This window comes from Triplophysa rosa, unplaced genomic scaffold, assembly GCF_024868665.1.
Source record: "Triplophysa rosa unplaced genomic scaffold, Trosa_1v2 scaffold344, whole genome shotgun sequence".
Classification (NCBI taxonomy): domain Eukaryota; kingdom Metazoa; phylum Chordata; class Actinopteri; order Cypriniformes; family Nemacheilidae; genus Triplophysa; species Triplophysa rosa.
In genome coordinates, this window is record NW_026634346.1 from 220,381 (window position 1) to 236,322 (window position 15,942).

The 15,942-nt window shown below is 39.9% G+C and overlaps 1 long non-coding RNA gene across 2 annotated transcripts; it reads left to right on the forward strand.

Moving 5' to 3' along the window:
* The first annotated feature begins 6,339 nt into the window (after positions 1-6,339).
* On the forward strand, positions 6,340-15,768 carry LOC130550467 (uncharacterized). Of its 2 annotated transcripts, XR_008962426.1 has the most exons (4): positions 6,340-12,555; positions 12,753-12,808; positions 12,905-13,235; positions 14,147-15,768. It is a non-coding gene; the product is annotated as an uncharacterized LOC130550467 (long non-coding RNA). The 2 variants fall into 2 exon arrangements; XR_008962425.1 differs by lacking the exon at positions 14,147-15,768 and having other exon boundaries at positions 12,905-14,128.
* Positions 15,769-15,942: the final 174 nt, after the last annotated feature.

The window sequence follows — 15,942 nt, forward strand, 5'->3', positions numbered from 1 at the left end:
TCTACTCAACTCAAGTTTATTTATATAGTGCTTTTTACAATTTTCATTGTTTACAAAGCAGCTGTACATGAGATATATTGACTATAAGCAAAACAATTAAAGTTATACCTGTAAAAACAAGAAAAAGGTGAAAACACAGAAGACAGACATACCCACATACAGACACTCCACACACACAATATGCACACGTACTAACACACATAGACATAGACACACAAACGGACTCACAGACACGTGCACGCACACACACACACAGACACGCACGCATACACAGTGAAAGCACACATTTAAGATAAAGGAGAGAGAAACACAGGTCAAATATTAAACAGACTATAAATACCTTTATACCACGGGGCTGTTGAATGCTTCATTCTGATTGGCTGACGAACGTTCGACGGGTGTGCATTATTTTTCAGTTAAACGCACACCTATGAAGGTGTTCCAGGTCTGCTGACCGCATTACAGTTCCATATCACTTCGCCAAGTTTAGCCTACTGTCCACCAGTGAATATGTATTTAACAACAGACAGGCAAATTCCATTGTCTGAGAAGAAATAACTATTAATATTTATGGACAGCATGAACATCAGAATCAGAATCAGAAGAGCTTTATTGCCAAGTGTGCTTGCACACACAAGGAATTTTCTTTGGTGTTGGAAGCTTCTAGTACAGACATTCAACACAATGACAATACAATATAATACGATTTACAGTCTAAAAGATTCTAAATTGTGCATATATAAAATAAAGACTATTTTACAGAAAATGGGGGATAATAACATATAAGAGACATTGTACAGGGTAGTATATAGTAGAATAAACATATTAACAGATTGTATGTACACTTGTGCAAATGGATAATTTAGTAAGTAGAGGTAGTGTTATATACATGTATACATAAGATGTAGATATAATAAGGCACTATAGTGCACACTATAGGAGTAGTGGAAGTGGAATATTGCTCTTAAGGAGCAGTTATCTGTTTAGGAGGGAGATTGCCTGGGGGAAGAAGCTGCTTCTGTGTCTGGAAGTCCTGGTGTTTGGTGCTCTAAAGCGCCGGCCAGAGGGCAGCAGATCAAAGAGTTTGTGTGCTGGGTGTGTGGAGTCAATGATGATTTTTCTTGCCCTGTTTTTCACTCTGGAATCGTACAGGTCCTGAAGTGTGGGCAGAGGAGCACCAATAATTTTCTCAGCACTACGAACTGTCCGTTGTAGTCTTCGTAGGTCTGATTTGGTGGCCGAGCCATACCAAACAGTAATTGAAGTGCACAGAACAGATTCGATGACCACTGAGTAGAACTGGGTCAGTAGCTCCTGTGGTAGGTTGAACTTCCTCAATTGACGGAGGAAGTATAACCTCTGCTGGGCCTTCTTTACAATGGAGTCTATGTGGGACTCCCACTTCAGGTCCTGAGAGATGGTGGAGCCCAGGAACCTGAATGACTCCACAGTATCCACAGTGCTGTCCAGGATGGTGAGGGGAGGAAGTGATGGAGGGTTCCTTCTGAAATCCACTATCATCTCCACTGTCTTGAATGCATTCAGCTCTAGGTTGTTTTGACTACACCAGGCAGCCAGCTGAGCAACCTCCTTTCTGTAGGCAGATTCATCACCGTCTTGAATAAGGCCAATGACTGTGGTGTCATCTGCAAACTTCAGGAGTTTGACAGAAGGGTCTGTAGAGGTGCATTCGTTTGTGTAGAGTGAATATAGCAGTGGAGAAAGAACACATCCTTGAGGAGCTCCGGTGCTGATGGTACATGTGCTGGATTTAAATTTTCCCAACCTCACTAGCTGCTGCCTGTTCGACAGGAAGTTAATAATCCACTGACAGGTAGAGGTTGGCACAGAGAGCTGGGTAAGCTTGGGCAGGAGGAGGTCTGGGATTATGGTGTTGAAGGCCGAGCTGAAGTCTACAAACAGGATCCTGACGTAAGTCCCTGGTCTGTCTAGGTGTTGTAGGATGTAATGCAGTCCCATGTTTACTGCATCGTCCACAGACCTGTTTGCTCGGTAAGCAAACTGGAGGGGATCAAGAAGTGGTCTGGTGATGTCCTTCAGGTGGGCCAGTACAAGTCTCTCAAATGACTTCATGACCACAGATGTTAAAGCAACAGGCCTGTAGTCATTAAGTCCAGATATTTTGGGTTTCTTCTGTACAGGGATGATGGTGGAGCGTTTGAAGCATGAAGGGACTTCACACTGCTCCAAAGATCTGTTAAAAATATTAGTGAAGATGGGCGACAGCTGCTCCGCACAGACTTTCAGGCAGGAGGGTGAGACATTGTCTGGGCCTGGTGCTTTTCTGATCTTTTGTTTGCGGAAAAGCTGGCAAACATCCTCTTCGCAGATCTTAAGTGCAGGTTGAATGTCAAGAGGAGGTGTTAATGGTATAGCAGAGATAGGGTCAGGGCGGGTGTGAAGGGTGAGACTCTGCATTTCAAAACGACAATAGAAGTCGTTCAGGTCGTCAGCCAGTCGTTGATTACCCATAGACTGAGGGGATGATGGCTTGTAGTTGGTAATGTCTTTCAGGCCTTTCCACACTGATGCAGGGTCGTTGGCTGAAAACTGGTTCTTCAGCTTTTCAGAGTAGCTTCTCTTAGCTGCTCTTATCTCCTTTGTCAGTGTGTTTTTGGCCTGATTATACAAGACTTTGTCCCCACTTCTGTAAGCATCTTCTTTGGCCTGACGAAGCTGTCTCAGTTTCATTGTAAACCATGGTTTGTCATTGTTGTATGTTAAGCGAGTCCTGGTGGGAATACACATGTCCTCACAGAAGCTGATGTAGGATGTCACTGTGTCAGTTAACTCATCCAGATCAGTGGCTGCAGCTTCAAAGACACTCCAATCCGTGCAGTCGAAACAGGCTTGTAAGGCCCGCTCTGTTTCGCTGCTCCATCTCTTTGCTGTTCTTGCTACAGGCTTGGCAGATTTAAGCTTCTGTCTGTAGGTCGGAAGAAGATGAACCAGGCAATGATCAGAGAGACCCAGGGCTGCTCTGGGAACAGAGTGGTATGCATCCCGTATTGTGGTGTAACAGTGATCCAGAATGTTGCTGTCTCTGGTGGGGCATGTGATATGCTGCCTGTATTTTGGCAGCTCACGGGAGAGGTTTGCTCTGTTAAAGTCCCCAATAATAATAATAAGAGAATCCGGGTGTTGCTGCTCCGTGTCAGTGATGTAATCCGCCAGCTGTTGCAGCGCCGCGCTCGCACAAGCATGTGGAGGAATGTAAACATTCACGAGAATAAATGAGGAAAACTCGCGTGGCGAATAAAAAGGTTTGCAGTTGATAGAGAACGCTTCTAAGTACGAAAAGCACATCTTCTTCAGTGTTGTTATATCTCTGCACCAACCTTCGTTTATATAAAAACATAATCCACCACCACGTGTCTTCCCTGTTGACTCGGCAATGCGATCCGCTCTGAACAGCTGAAAACCCGGCAGATGTAACGCGCTGTCCGGTATGGTGTCATTGAGCCATGTTTCTGTGAAACACAGCGCAGCGGAGTTGGAAAAATCTTTGTTTGTCCTGGTGAGTAAGAGTATTTCGTCCGTTTTGTTGGTAAGGGAGCGGACATTCGCCAGGTGTATACTCGGCAGCGGGGTCCTAAATCCGCGTCGTCGGAGTCTGACGAGCGCACCCGCTCGCTTTCCCCGCTTGCGTCTTTTAGAGCGTTTGTACAGAGCTGCCGCTCCTCCGAGTAAAATGTCCAGTAAGACGTCTGAATTTTCAAAATTAGGGAAAAGATTGATAGAAGGGCATTGCTTAATGTTAAGCAATTCGTCCCTGGTAAAGGTGATAGAAGAAGAGTAGCTTAAAACAGGAAAAACAAACAAAAAAGACATAAGTACTAGAGCACTCCAAACCGAGGCAGCCATCCGCGGCGCCATCTTGAATGTAAAAACATTTGAACAACAATGGCGAGAGCACTGTACAGGACTGTTCAGACGAAAAACTAAAGCATGTATCAAAGGTAACAGCAAACTACATGACACAATCAGTGGGTTAAAGATAAAACACGAATCACAAAAATAACAACAACATCTTAAATTCTTCTGTGGAATGGGTAAACGGGACTTAAAACACGCAGGAAGCTTTCTGTGCCACTGCGAGAACCGCAGCTGGCGCAGAAACCTCCATGTCACTTTTTTTTCTTAATACTTTTCTTATACGACAGGGGTGTTAAATACGACGAAAACAAATCAAATATAGATTTGTCTTTTCACTCTCAGTGAAGCAAACGCGTGTGCACGTGCACTGTCTGTCTTCTTCTCGCTCTCGGAAAACTGCATATGCAGCTCAAGCAACGCCTTCAGATGAGATGCGTAAGAAATTAGTCCTACCAGCAAGTGCATTCCGGGACAAATACCATACAAATGTCTTGAGATAAAACATCGTAACAACGTCTTGTGGTATCGGAACAACGTCTTGTGGTGTTGTGACCGTGGTATAAGCGGAATAATTGACTTCGGTCCGTTCAATTATCGAAAGTTAATGCACACCCCGAGGTGGTAATGCGGCCACGACGCGAAGCGGAGTGGCCGTTACACCTCGGGTGTGCATTAACTTTCGATAATTGAACGGACCGGAGTCAATTATTCCTTACATATGCAATATTAATTAAGTAAAACTTTAAAATTCTCTACTGCCCAGATAGCAAATAAATACCTTATTTCTCCCAGAAATGGGCCATAGTGCCACCACAACGATCTAACTCACCCACAGCTGGCCCAATATATGATAATATATTGAATAATTGGAAAAAACACAGAAACCAAGCAAATGTGTAAGTATTGTGTTTAATTGATGCTGACAATAAAATCTACTCAAATGCAGCAAAAATAAATATAATGTCAAAAGAGGTGCCAAAAAAAAAACAGTCATACTAACATTTAGATAACAGAAAAAAAGCAATAAAAACAAAGTCACACAATACAACAGAAACATAAAAATACAATGGAAACTATGCAACAAATAATGTCAAACAAAAAACTAAAAGCAACACATTCTGTAAATAGTAACAATACAAAAAAAACAGCAACAATAAACTAAGCACTAAATTCATATATTAAGGATTAAATTAAAACAATGTAAAAGATTTAGTGCATAAACATATAATAACAGAAACCAATAAACGAACTGAATGAACAAACAAGAGAAATTAAAGACAAAAGGTATGTTTACAGATGTGCAAATATGTATTAGATAAATAATTTACAAACAACACTGTAAAAGATGAAAACAGTTAGATGAAACCCAAGTTTAGTAACTTTTTGACCTCCAGCTCAGTCATCACATGAAGGACTTCTTACTGCCTCTAGAATAAAAGCTTACAAATAAGTTAAAAATATGTTAAAAGTTAAAAATATGGTTAAATAAAATGCATAATAATTAGAGACATTTCACACTACAATACACCATCAGGCCTAAGAGTTTTACATTTAATACATGAAAAAAATGCTTGTAGATTTAAGTGTTCCAGGCTGCTTAATGTAAGCGCTTACCAGTCACAACAAAATTGGGAATCCTATTTTCCCATTACACCTCTCCAGTTCACAGTATTGGCCTGGGTTTTTTATTGCCAGCTTTTTCAAGCTCTTGTTCGGTGGGTGTGTCAAGAATGTCAGCAGCAACATGTATATAAGCCACGTGGTATTAAAGAGACAGCTCGCACAATGGGTCCATTGTAAAGTCGTTTAAATGTGTCAGTTGCAGCTCGGTATACGCAACAATTGAAGATATTAGAAGAGATGTATTTTGCAGTATTCAGCACGTATTTGTCAGGGACGATACAGGAGTCAGATGCAGGTTACCAGATTTATTTAACAGAAGTATACACAGACAGATATGGCATGAAATTGCCTCCACAAAAAGTCAGAACCACTAGGGGTTGGGGACAAAAAGGCTCGAGCGCTCGGCCGTAAAGACCATGGGAAAAGATAGCGAAGCAGGGGATCGTCTTGAGGGAGAGATGGCAGTTCAAACGTCACAATGACGGTTCTGAAGCAAATGCTCCTTGAGGGAGAGTTGGCAGTCCAAACGCCACAATGCAGATTCTGCAGAACTGTCTGAGGTCCCGTGCCAGGGAGTAGGTTCGATGATAGATTCCGGTGGAAGGCACCCGACCACAATCCGTGACTAAGAGATCGGGGATGACAATAGGAGACCGCAGGGCAGTCAATCCGTAATCCATTCGCCAAGAGTTGGTCCCTCGACTGGAGTAGACGGTCAGCACTCAGCGAGATTCGGCCTCCGGTGCAGAGAAGCCAGGTAGTAGAAGGTCTCCCAGCCGGGAGAGAGTTCACTCCCGAAGACAATAGAGTAGGCGTTGGGGAAGGTCTACAAGGCAAACAAAAGCAGACAATGCAGACACCCGGTAGTGGTTAACAGCACTGGAGCCAGACGGGACAAGATGGTGAGTACTAGATACCAAGACAAGAAGATGGCTGGGGTTACAAGACAAAATAGCTAGATAACCAGACTAGGCAGAAACTAGATTTCCAGACAAGATAGCGCTAGGTACTAGAAGGGGTCTAAGACCGATAAGCTACGAGGCTAACATTAACGATCCGACACAAGACAAGAGAAACACAAGGAATAAGAAGGGAAGGTAATCAGAGTAGGGATGAGGAGCAGCTGGGGAGAGAAAAGAACCCAGGTGACGTGAGGAAGTCGAAAGTGATAATAAATTAGATGACAAGAGGGGCGGGGTCAAGCACATGGACTTCTGAGCACATGGTGAGCTGTCAAACAATACCTCGTGCTCAACACAACAATGACAGAGGACAAAACACAAAACAGGAGTGCTAGACCCGAGACCTGACACGTATTTATACCGATTTCATCAGACTACGAAAATTCTTCAAAAAGAACACAAAGAATGGCCTTCTCAGCTGCCATAGCTCAACTCTCGCGTCATCACAACAGGGTGTTCAACCGCACCACCGTTTCCATTTAAAAAAAACGTTTTGCAACTTTTTGTGGGGGCTGAACGCAGCCCAGGCTTGCTCGATTTCATAAAGCACTGCGAATACCGGATCATTGATTAAAAAGCAGGCGAAACAGTCGGTTCTCAATGCTCAAACTATACCATTCAGTCACAAAAAACACCCATACAAATAATATAAAAAAATAATCTACAATCTTTTATAATGATATAAATTTGTATATAATATAATATCATATAAATATTTGCCTTCCTCATTTGATATACATTGCTTTGTGTGTCTGCTAAGGGTTTTCGTGATAGTAATAATAGTATCATATTGTAAGATATTATTATTGGCAGTTTTTGTTGCTTTTAACTTTGTGGCTAACCAAAACTGACCCAAATCTTAACCGAACTACGTTCTTTTTATGGCAAGCCTAACTCAAGGGTGTACAGTTAGATGCTGCAAATGTACAGAAAGGGATTAATCCAGTGCTCGAATTGAGGGGGGGCTGGGGGGATCCGGGATCCCCATAAGAAATAAAAAAAAGATGTCGGGGATCCCTCAGATATTTTTATTTGAGTAAAAATTATAATGACAAATGTGATTAAATTCATGAAATGGATATGGTAAATTTCGTTAATTAATTATTTACAATAATTTATATTAAGTTTGTTTATGGGCTAGTTGTCATGTCTCTTTAAATTTGAAACGCCCCGCCCCACGTCTAAAGACCGCTAAATGCAGGACATCGTTGACATGACTGGCATCGCTCCGGTGAAGCTACTTCAGCTAAAAAATGGAGAATAAAAAAACCCCACTCGTAGTCGGGAAGAGGAAGCTTCTACTTTTTTGAGGGGTAATTTTCTCTCTATATATATACAGTATTCCCACTACATTTATCAACTCCATGTCGGGGCTTTTGTATTCCTTGCGTAAACTATTATTAGGCCTGGTTTTGGGGTGCTAGAGATCTCGATGAAGATGAGTGACAGCTTTTTAGTAATTATAAAGGGAGTGCTTGTTGTGCGGTTTCTGTGCTATATATAATCCATTCAGAATTGTATAAAACTTGCTTTTCATGCTGCTAAGACCAACGGCCACATACACGCTGCAAAGGAATTACATCGACATATTAATGCGGGATTCACTCTTGAAATAGCCATGATTGACATATTGATAGTCATACTGTAGTTAGTTCCTGAATAAAGCAGACTTTTGGACTGAAATGGTTGAATAGTCTGCTGACTGATAGACTCACTCATAACAGTCCGTTGCCGCCACCTACTGGACGTAACTATGTAAACTGCACTGAAATCGTTGAAAAATACCCACAACACTAACACACTTACTGACAGCCGGTCTTGTCACAGTTTATATTTTTAATATCTAATAAACTAGTGAAAGTGAAAAGTTTCTTGCATTTAAACAAGTCTTTTGGAACAAACATTATTATCACAATGTGTCAATCATCCAGTTGTTTTTAGGGAAAATAGTAAATACTACATTGGTTAATAATGCTAGAATTATTCTGTTGGACGTACTCTACTGTTCAAAAGTAATTTCTGTTCACCAAGCCTGCATTGATTTGATCCAAAATACAGTAAAAGAAGCCTGTTCTTTTATTTAAGCCTGTTTTTAATGAATAGTATATAATTATGCATATTATGATCAAATATATTGTGTATTTTGTATAAATTGTATATTGCGAGACTAACCCCCACCAAAAAAAAAATCTTATGGTGTGGACCCCCCATAAAATTTGACTCAAATCAAGCACTGGATTAATCTATGGGCCTTGGTCTGTTAATCTACAGGATTAAACTGTATATTGAAATAACAGTATTCTTAACAGCAATTTGTTACAATGCAGGGAGCTATTGGGAGAGGACGCAGCACAAAAGGTAGATTATGTGGCTTTGTCGGACAATACAGGGAGCACGCATAGGTGACATGGCCAGTGATATTGCTTCGCAAATTTTAGAGCAACTGCGAGACAGTGAATATTTTGTGCTGCAGCTGGATGAAAGTACCGATGTAGCAAATCAAGCACAATTTATGCTTATGCTACATTCGTTTCCTCAGACGGGACAGATTTATCGAGTAATTTGAACTCATGAATTGCGTATAAATAACACGCGTGTTGCATGATCGTGAAATACGTACGCCAAAGTTTGATTTTGCGTGCATAAATACGCCTATTTTTGCGTGCATATGATACGCCAATTTAGCGCGCATGCATATTAACCGGCAATTTGTCTTATTAACCTGTCCCCAAACCCTAAACCTAATGTTAGCGTGCGTGCATATTATAACCTCTACCCTAACCCAAACCCTAAACCTAACAGTATTATTTTAATTATTTCAGTGTTTCCTCTTCGTGTACGTTTTAAAAATGGCTGCTGTTCAGCGAGGTGCACGCAAACATTGGCGTATCATATGCACGTAAAATCGAACTTTGGCGTACGTATTTCACGATAATGCAACAGCGTGTTATTTATACGCAATTCATGAGACCGGGTTGGGAGAGCCACAGAACAGGATATATTTTATATGATCGATCAATTTATGAAGGACAATTCAGTAGACTGGTCTCGGTGTGATGGAGTGTGCACTGACGCTATGACCGGTAAACACAGCAGATTTGTAACGATGATAAAAGAGGAAGCCCCTAACGCTGTTGCGACACACACTGCATGCTTCATCGTGAGGCTCTTGTGGCCAAACGAATGGATGATGAATTGCAATGCATCAAGTGCTGAGAGATGTAGTTAAAACTGTGAACTATGTCAAATCACACCCATTGAAATGCAGACTTTTAGGTTTACTCTACAAGAAATGGGTGCAGATTACGAGTGTTTGCTGCTCCACTCAGAAGTACACTGGCTTTCGCGCGGGGCTGTGTTAAGTCGGGTGTATGGGCTGCGCAAAGAGCTGAGAGAGTTTCTCTCTGGTGAAAAGACAGAACTTGCCAAATGTTTTGAAGATGACTCGTGGATACTAAAGTTGTCATACATGTCCTCAATCAGAGCATGCAAGGGCACAATGTGTACATACTGAATGCACAAGATAAGGTACGTGCATTCACACAGAAAATATCTCTGTGGGAAACCAAACTGCAGGAGGGAGTTACAGAAATGTTTCCTCTCTTTACCTAAAAGTGCATCTCCTCCACTGCTGACAACATCATGCGCATAATCCAGTCTCACCTGTCACATCTCAAGGGCTATTTTAAACAATATTTCCCTGATTTGAACAACACCCACCTGGAGTTTGTTAGAAACCCATTTGCACCAGGGGTTGGCACTCATCTGGATCTAGCAGAACAAGAGCAACTGATTGACTTGACAAATGAAGGAGAGATGGAAACAAAGTTCCAAAGCCTTTCTATGTCAAAGTTTTGGATGTCTGCTAGAAAGGACTACCCTGCTTTGTCTGAAAAGGCAATAAAAAGTGTATTTTACCTTTCGATACAACCTACTTGTGTGAAGCTGGATTTTCAGCACTGAAAAAAGTACTTCAGTCCAAGCATAGAGCCCGTCTGGATGTTGAAAATGACATGCGCCTAGCTCTCACTAAAATAAAGCCACGCTTTGACAAACTGTGTAGGAGCCACCAGGCTCATCCATCCCATTTGGAGTTTTTGTATCAGTGAATGTTTGTTCGATTTGATTCACATGTTTTAATTCAAATGACCTTCAGGTTCAGCTTGTCATATACTACTACCTTATAAAAAGTTACCCTGTTCAGTTAAAGGGGTCATATGGTGCGAATACATGTTTTTCTGTGTCTGGTGTGTTATAAGTTGCCCATGAATGTATTAGACACGTAAAATTGCAAAAATTAAAGTGTTGGAACAAAAGATGCATTCTATCTAAAAGCGAATGCTCACCCAGACCTGCCTGAAACACCTCATGTAACCACACCCCCACAAATCTACATCAGTTCGTGGTATGATTTGACTAAGACCACCCAAAAGTATACGTAAGTAAAGTGGGCGTAAAGTTTCAGCACAATAGAAGAGGAACCTGAGGTTCCAAAATGGTAAGAGGGGTTACATTTCCGTCACACACTTGCAGTATTCGACCAATCACTACGCACTGGTTAACTAGCCAATCATAGCACACCTCGCTTTTCGGAGCGATGAGCTTTGTAAAAAATCTGCGTGTTTCAGAGAGGCAGGGCAAAGAGGAGATACAAACATGCACGGTATGTGTAAAATACAACATTTTTAAACCTTAAATCGTGTACACACATTGCATTACATCTAAAACAAACTATAATATTCGTTTCAGCCGTGTCATGTCACTTCTTTAATGTAAATATTTTGCAATTTCAGGAATGAAAAAAGCTACAGAAGTTGTAATTTGAAATGCTAAATTGTTAATTCTTATAAGAATCATTTTTGGCTATAATGAATTTAGTTGTCAAATAATACAAGAACTAGAAAACTAGAACAAGAACTAGAAATTTTAAATGATGATTTGTTGTAATATGAATTGTATCGTGTATTTACAGTATGTAAATGTCTTCGTAAATAAAATAGGGCTGAAACGATTCCTCGAGTTATTCGAATACAAAAAATCATCGAGGCAATTTTTGTTGCCTCAAAACCTCATTTAATCCATTTAACTACAGTACACACGGAACGCTGCATTTCCCCACGGACCGTTATTACTGACGCACAGCCCGCTAAACTCTATTCATGTTACAGGGCTCTCAAGTGTCTTGATTCTGCCTCATCTTGTCATGTCTTTATTGATCTCGTGGCAGAATCACGGCAGGATACCCTGTTTTATGTGGAGAGAAGTAGTTTTGGCCTTCCATATTCTCCCTCTCTCCAGTGTCGCGTCTTTAGCCCCGCCCTCTCGTTCCCTCGTTAACTTCTCCTTAGTGTTTGATCCTTAAGTTGTCACCTGCCCGTCACCCTCCCTGTATTATTATTCCTTGTTTGTATTCCCCAATATAAAGCCTCTGTTTTTCCTGTCCTGTGTCGGTTCATTGTTGAAGTGCTCGTGTTCATGCATTGTCTTGCCCGTGTAGTAAGTTTGAGTTTTTGATTATTTTTAGTTCTCATTTTGCCCCATTGTGGGAAGTTTTTGTTTGTCTTTTGAAAGGTCTTTGGTTTATAGTGTTTTTTTGTTACCCCACTGTGGGTTATTGTTTTGTATTTATAATTAAAGTTCTGTGTTTACCCTTTACTGTTGCCTGCATCTGGGTTCTTCCTCCCTTGATCACGACAAATATATTTTATTGAGACAGGCTTGTGGCCTGAAGGAGTACTGCAGAGGACACAACATAACACAAATGAGTTTCACAAATCTGTGGTGTTCTGTTTCCAGTGCTGTGTCCACCCATGTTATGCATTTGTGCCTTCTCCTGCTCTGCACTTTTAAAGCCCACTGTACGGTATGCAAACGTCATGTTTACGATGGTGAACTTACTGTATGTAGAGATCTGAGTAAAGTGGTTTGCTATTCTGTATTAGTATAAAGGTATATTTAAATGAATTTTTTTTATTTAGTAGGCCATCATACACTATGGTTTGGCTGTGCTGCAGAATTTGTCCGTGCAAGATGCTGAGCAAGTTTTCCTCAATGATCTGGATTACCATCGCAGGTAAATAACATATTTATATTCAGGTTTCTTGCCTCTCTCTCCATTCAGTATTTCTGGTCAGTTTTAAGGGGATTTATTTATTATAGTTTCTTGAAACAATAACGCTAAAACACCAAAATAAAATTAGTTTAAATCTTTGGACAATACACAATAACAGCAATATGAACATGAATGAATGATCCTTATCATTACCTCAGGCTGTGGCATCTGGATGTTTACTGATGATACATATCCCTCTACTGTGATCTACTGTGTGAGATATCATTAAAATCTAAATCTAAAATTACAGAGTTGAAGATGTTAAAGTTAATTGTTATTTTATTAATTTGTCTGTTTATATTTCTCTCAGGTGTCAGTGAAGCCTACATGCAATGTGTGAGCTGATGGGCAAAAGGTCATTGTAAATATTTTTTAAATTGTTTTTTTTTATTGCACTTTTTTCCAAAAAAAACAGACCTGGCACCCTGCAGTACTGAAGGATACAACTGGGATATACACAGCTCTTCATTGCATACATTACTTTATGGACTTTCTCTCTGTTTATGGCTGATGTTAGGAAAAATGTTACTGAGTCACCATTCACTTATACAAAAACGCTAGTCAAAAAGCAAACATTTTTCTCTTGTGCTCTGTTTGTGCTCTGCTAAGGAAAGAGAGTCAGGAGTGTTTGGAATATGATGGTGAGTAAATGATCACATATTACAGATTAAAATGGGCATTTTTCTTTGTTTAAATAAATGTATGCAGTGAGGTGGTGTTGCTTTATTTCATAATTATTTTACTTTGTTAATGTCATACACATCACAATCAGATTTTAAATCAAATGTATTGTACTTTTGTGTTTTGTCTGAAATTTTTGCATGCACGCAATAAATATTTATTGGAGAATCATGGTGTTGTGTCTGTGTTATGAAATGTTATAGTATAATGTGTAATATAATAATAACAATAGTAATAATACTACTGAAATGGTGACTAGAAAAGGGTTCCAAAAGGAACTCTGCTGGTTCTTTAATGCACCATTTAGAGAGGGTTCCAATTGGAACCTTTTTAAAAAGGTTCAAAAATGAACGTTTAAGGTTCCCCCACAGTTGCAATCTCCAGAAACCTCAAAAGGTTAATTTTTGAACCTTTTCTTCTTAGAGTGTACAAGTAATGAACTAGTAAACGTACACCTAAAGATAACCTACAAGTACACTTGCAGTATAAAAACTACTTAACTAATAGTTTACTGGGAGTAAATTTCAAAGTGTACTTTCATAGACTATGTGCTAAAACTATTGAACTAAACTATCAGTATACCAACAAGTTTATATGGAGTATAGTTGTAGTACAAATTAAAACCTAATTGTAAACTTGTTTACTTCTGTTACACTTAAAGTACACTTAAAAGTATAATTTATAAAATAAAAAATGGGCCAAGTGGTATTCAAATAACTTTTAAGCATACTAGTCCATTGATATTAGTATACTTAAAAATATACTTAAACTTCAAGACTTTATGGAGGTCTTGATGTTTCTTCTAAAATTCCTGAGGTATATTCTCAGATTGAGATGATAAAGAGATTTAAGTTTTTTTTTTTTTTTGCAGGTGACATCATCTCCAGCTCCATTTTAAAACAAAGGTCGTTTTACAGCAATTCATCTTATGGGTTCTTAACACAGATAACTGTTTCAGTGTTAAATAATCATCACGAGAGGAAAGATAGATCTGATTTAAAATAAAAAATCATATCTGACTATTAATCAGAACTCATAATGAATTCTTTAAAGGCAGAATATGATGAGACATTTACACAAATCCACAGCCATGGAGAGTTAACAGAGAGATGATTCTCTGGACGTTCCCATAGGTTTCTCACCAATTTAAACATTTATTCAGAGTGAGGGCAGAGGGTCAGCGAGTCAGACACCATCCGGCTGCGGGACAATGCTCAGGGAAGTTGTGTGAACATGCCAATTACAGCCTGGGGAGACGATCCCGAGCACTCCACGTGACCCACGTTCCCATGATCACCACTCACACATTACAGCAGATGAAATATACAGAAGAGAACCTGCCTGAGCAGACTCACAGACCCCCAATCAGACTCAGAGGTGGACAGTAACGAAGTAAATTTACCTGAGTACTGTACTTAAGTACACTTTCTGAGTATCTGTACTGTACTTGAGTATTATTTTTTCGGAGTACTTGTACTTTAACTTCACTACATTTGAAAGACAAATATCATACTTTTTACTCCACTACATTTATAAAAAGGTCCAAAAGTAGAAAATGGTTTCTATGCAGCGGGGTTTCCCGTGTGCGCAATTTATCTGGCTTGCGATCTGCCAGGACCTTTTACTGTTGCCAAGTATTTCAGTTTTTCTAAACTCGCGGTTTTCCGGCAAGCTTTGAGTGGCCATTTGGCGGATTTTTTTACGCAAATCGGGCAACTCTGGGATCTTCCCCGCTAAACTAATGTAAACGTAGGCGCTGCTACACCGTTGATAGCGCTCTAAAAAGGCAAATAGAACAATAAAAGATGAAAAAGGCAGATGTTAAAGTGTGGTGTAATCATCTGTGGGTTACGATCAGTCAAAGAACATAGAAACATCGTCATGAAAATGATCGGCATAACGGCTAAACGGTAAATAAGCATCACATACACCTTGAGCTACGCGTGCGTGTTAACTTCTGATCTGCTGCTATATCATTTAAAGCGATTTGGAAAATGAATGATGTTTTTACTGAAGTAACTATAGTTGAAGTATTCCTGTTGAAATAAAAACAATAGAACCCTGCGCAAAATACAACAGAAAATGTAATGGATTTAATGGTTATATTGGGAATTGTACTATGGATACTTGTTGTCTACTTGTATGTGATGGATTCTATTGATGGGATGGTAAATCCTATTGAAATAAAACCCAAAACACACTACAAAGAGGAATTTAATTTAAAAATCTCATTCTAGTTAAAAAATTCATTGTTTTTTTCAGCAGGGGTGGTTTTGCAGTAAAACCACAGTATCCACAAATTTACCATTTTCTATATATAGGAACCATACTCCAATTAATAATCTTTAGTAAAACCACAGCAACTAAAAATACCATAGTTTCATTATACTAGCTATATGTTTGTAGTTAAATTATGGTAATACAAATGGTAATAAATCCAACAAACACATGGCTTCTACACTAGTAGTATATATCATAGTGTCAAAATGATTGATGGGGTCATTGACCTTTGCGGGGGGGGGGTTGAATTACTTCCGGACCACCCACGTAGTGAGGGACCGCCCACATCGCGTTGACCTTTTGACCGTATCCGCCCACATCGCGTTGACCTTTTGACCGTATCCGCCTCCGTAGTGAGGGACCGCCCACGTCGCGTTGAACTTTTGA